This window comes from Talpa europaea, assembly GCF_964194135.1.
Source record: "Talpa europaea genome assembly, chromosome: 3".
NCBI classification, from domain to species: domain Eukaryota; kingdom Metazoa; phylum Chordata; class Mammalia; order Eulipotyphla; family Talpidae; genus Talpa; species Talpa europaea.
The window spans coordinates 148,203,999-148,208,369 of NC_140069.1; the positions used below are offsets into that span (position 1 = coordinate 148,203,999).

Genomic DNA, 4,371 nt, shown 5'->3' on the forward strand with positions numbered 1-4,371 from the left:
AGGCCGCCACTGGACAGCAGGTCGGGCGTGTCCAGCAACTCCAGCTCCAGGCCGGCCCACAAGCAACTCGCCTTCTGGAAGGCCTGGGTCATGGGCTGGGTGCTGAGCCAGGACTTGAACTCGCGCTGGCCCAGGATGATGTCGCTGGTGGCGCTCTTCCTGCTGCCGCTTTTGCCCACCAGGAGCAGCCTCAGCATCATGGGCATCAGCACCGGCTCCCTTGGACCTGGGGAGGAGAGGGGAGGGTCTGGCCGGCCAGTCCATGCACCAGGGACCTCCTGGGAAGTGATCTGGGGGTGAACATGCTGGGTAACCACACAGGATAGCATGTTTCTGAAAGGTCCATGCAGGAGGCCGGAATGCAAAAACCTACCAGGTAGCCCACCGGGGTGGGGGGGGGGCCCAGGAATGTGGAAAACATGCCTGGAGGATTCAGACAATGAGCCTCCCCCTCTCTCTACGGGTCTCTTCTCAGACAAAGAAACTCCTCCACCCCCCCCCCAATAAACTGTAGGAGCCCAGTTTCCCACCTGACCTCTCCTCACCCTGCTTTCCCCTGACAACGTGCCCGGCTTCACTGACCCCCACCTTGGGTGTGTGAGGTCCGCCCGGGGTGCAATAAGCTTTCCCTCCCTTTGAGAAATTTAGCCTGGCTCTCCTTTTCTTTACCGTGCCGAACCTTTCAGTTTCCAGGTTCAAGTTTAAACCTCATCTTAGGGTCAGCGTTCTCACCAGAGGGGCCCGTCCACCATGACCTGGGTCTGGGTGTCCAGGGACCCTGACAGAATGTGGGAGGCTCATGAATAGGTGACACAGTACTGAGACGATCAGATCTTTCAAGGATGAAACGAGTCCCCTTGAAAGCAACTGTCACTCTTTGTGGGAAAACTCTGTAGCCTGTTCCCTGCGCAGTAGGTGGACTGTTGCATGTTTCAGATTCTCCGGGGAGCAGTAGGGCACAGATGACACTTTCAGGGGGACAAGAGAGAAAAGCAGGCGGGGGTGGTTTCCAGGACTCACACTGACCCTTTCCCTCCTCCTGTCCTTAAAACCTGAACCTGCCGGCCCTCCAGACCCTCCTGTGTGAACACGGCAGCCAGTGAGGACAACGCTCTGAGGATCCTGCTCGTGGGGAAAACCGGCAGTGGGAAAAGCGCCACAGGAAACACCCTCCTTGGAAAAGAAGTATTTGCATCTAAACTTGCAGCAGCCGCTGTTACCCAGCACTGCCAGGGAGCATCCTGGGAATGGTGGGGGAGGGGGTTTCTAGTGGTCAACACCCCGGGGCTCTTTGACACCAAGGAGAGCCTGGAAACCACCTGCAGGGAGATCAGCCAGTGCGTCCTGGCCTTGGCCCGGGGCCCCACGCCGTTGTCATGGTCCTGCGGCTGGACCACTACATGGAGGAGGAGCTGAAAACCATCGCGCTGATCAAGAACCTCTTTGGAAAGTCAGTCATGAAGCACATGATCATCTTGTTCACGCGCAAGGATGATTTGGGGAATGGTAACCTAAGTGAGTTTATAGCACAGGCACATGTGAATCTCAGAAGCGTCAAGGAGTGTGGCGGCCACTGCTGCGCCTTCAACAACAGGGCGGGGGAGGCCGAGAAGGAGGCTCAGGTGCAGGAGCTGGTGGGGCTGGTAGAGAAGATGGTGCAGAGCAACGGAGGGGCCTGCTTCTCTGAAGCCATCTACAAGGACGTAGAGAAAAAAATTAAAGAAAAAAAAGAAACTTGAAGAAAATCTACACAGATCAATTAAATAATGAAATAAAACTGGTGGAAGAGGAAGATGCTGATAAATCCCCGGAAGAAAGGGAAAGAGAAATCTCAGAGCTGTGGAGGCGATATGAAGACCGAATGAAAAATGTAGAGGGAGAAGCCAGGCGCGGTGTGTTTGACGACATTGTGAATGTGATCAAGAAGATGCCGTCAGGAATACGGCACATGTTTGAGAAGTGATGTCAGCCTCAGCTTCCTTCCCAGTCTGCGGTGACGCTAATGCGGTACGTGCGTCCCCACGTGAGGCCGTGGCAGGGTCTCCTGTCTTCCTTGTCCCTGCACCCTGACCTTGTTCCCCGCCATTGAGCGGTGGGGCCTGTGTCCCCTGCCTGACACGGGTGAACGGCAGGTGGCTGACGCAGCCCCAGGGACTTCTCAGGTGGAGACAGAACCTGCCCCATATTCCCTTGGGTGCTCGCCCTTGGACTTGGCCCCCGAGAGCCCCCCAGAGAGGACTCCAAGTTGCTGGCCCACTGGGGCTGACCCTCCATCTGCAGAGCAGGGGAGGCGACATGGACTTGGACGCCCCCACTGCCCGAGGGGTCTACCACGTGCCTGAGAGCAGCGGTGAGCCCCTCCCCCACCCACCCCCATTCATGAGAAAAATAAATGGTTGTTCTTTTAAACCACTGGGGCTGGGTTGGTTTGTTGTGTCTCCATGAACCAGAATCAACATCTTTCTGCTCTTCCTGCTCAGAGCCCACACCCCACCCCCTCTTGCCCCCTTACAAGCCAACAAACAACCAGCAACACAATAGGTGCAATTTTTTCTTTAGGAAAATTGAAATAAACCCCAAGTGTTGGCACCGCTGGCGACCTGCGCTGTCCCATGCAGACCCTGGGCACAGCCCCCCGATACCTGAGGGCGAGCACCCTGTGAAGGCTCCAGTAGTTGAAGTGGCCTCCAGGGAAGAGACTCAACCCTGTTTCCACTTCCCACCATGGGGAGAAAATCCCCTTTGATTCTCCTTCGGTTGCCCCAAACAGGTAGGAGCACAAGTTCTCACATGAACGTAAAGGGCACAACAGGCTTGTGGACAGTGGGGCGCAGGGGGTACCTGGGCTTCCTTAGTGAAGCAGGAGGCTCTCTGGCTGGAAGCTCGTGGCGGGGCGGACCTCAGATGATGCCGCCTCGGGTTGTTCTCTCTCTTCTTTCTCAGGCGCCATCCCGCACGCAGTGCCCCGCCGTGACGGATCCACCTCTCTGGCAGATCGTCCCCACCTTACCTCTTTCTCTTTCTCCTTCAGACCTTCCCTGATCTTCACTGTAGGTTTTTTTTTTTTTAAGCTTTTAAAATTTTTTTATTTATTTATGCAATCAAGAACTGGGGTGCCGGCCAGAGGTGTGGGGGGTGAGAGGACTCACTAGAGACAGAGCAGGGAACATAACAGGCAGATTCCCTGAAATCCACTGTTGAGGGGAGCAGCGAGGAGACAGGAGCGGTCTGCCGCACCATGTGGGTAGCTCCCTGGCTGGGCCCGAACTCAGGCGGCAGTGGCAATAGCGTGACAGCTTGATAGAGCTGAGCCCTAAGCCCTGCGCCACCAGGGAGGCCCTGTGCTGTTTTAGTCTCTGGTGTTGCTGTGCGGACAACCCCTCCTGACAACGGGAGCCCTTGGCAGGGTCGCCCTCCTTCTCTGGCCGGTGTGTGCAGGTAAAAATTTCCTCCCGCTGAGATGATAAACTCCCCAGCTTGAGGGGCCGGGGAGGTGTGCCCTTCATAACAACTGCAGGCGACACAGAGTCGAGCTGGTGGGGTTTGCTCCTGGTCCTCTGCCCCCTGAACACGCTGAGCACCCACTGCACCCACGGCTTCTGGTGGCAAGAGGCTCCGCGGGGGCTCCAGAGACTGTGGGGTCCTGAGCCGGCACAGGAGGCTCTGGAGACGCGGTCTCTCCCCCAGCGCTGTGCAGAGCCCAGAACAGCGCGAGCTCGTGGGGCTGGTCACAGGTCAGCGCCTCCCCGCCTGAGAGCAGCCCTCGGCCCTGTCTACCCACAGCGTGGAGCCTGGACCCTGAGCAATGGCTCTGGAGTTCTCCCCTCCCTCTTGTGAAAGGCATCTTCATCATCTAAGCCTTTTTAAAATCACGGTGCCTTCTCTGGGATTGGGAGTCAACAAGTCTCCGAGTTGCCCACGTGGGTGGTGGGTGTGACGTCATCACCCTAGTGCCGACGTCACCATCTTCTGCTCCACCAGGTCTGCTGTGTCGGCCCTGAATGGATGCATCCCACGCGCTCCCACCAGGGGACACTGGCCATGCGTGGCTGCCCGGGCTGGCGCCGGGCAGGGAGGGATTCGAAAGGCCTGAGGAGGCGGCTGCGGGCTGTGGCAAGGCCTCCAGGCTGTGTGGCGACCCGCATGCAGGCCAGACTCGTCTTGTAATACGTCGAAGTGTTTATTCATATTTTTGTCTATTTTTATTTTTATTATATATTTTTAAAGATTTATTTATTCATTTACACAAGAACCAGGGTAAAGGCCAGATGTGCAGGAGGGTGAGAAGATTCACCAGAGACAGAGTGGGGAGCAGAACAGGCAGACTGACGAAATACACTGCTGAGGGGAGCAGCGGGCACGACAGGAGAG

At 56.8% G+C, this 4,371-nt stretch overlaps 1 pseudogene across 1 annotated transcript; it reads left to right on the forward strand.

Annotated features, from left to right (window-relative positions):
- The first annotated feature begins 359 nt into the window (after window positions 1-359).
- On the forward strand, window positions 360-1,963 carry LOC311169025 (GTPase IMAP family member 7-like; annotated as a pseudogene). Its single transcript has 2 exons — window positions 360-376; window positions 1,074-1,963. The product of its transcript is annotated as a GTPase IMAP family member 7-like (transcript).
- Window positions 1,964-4,371: the final 2,408 nt, after the last annotated feature.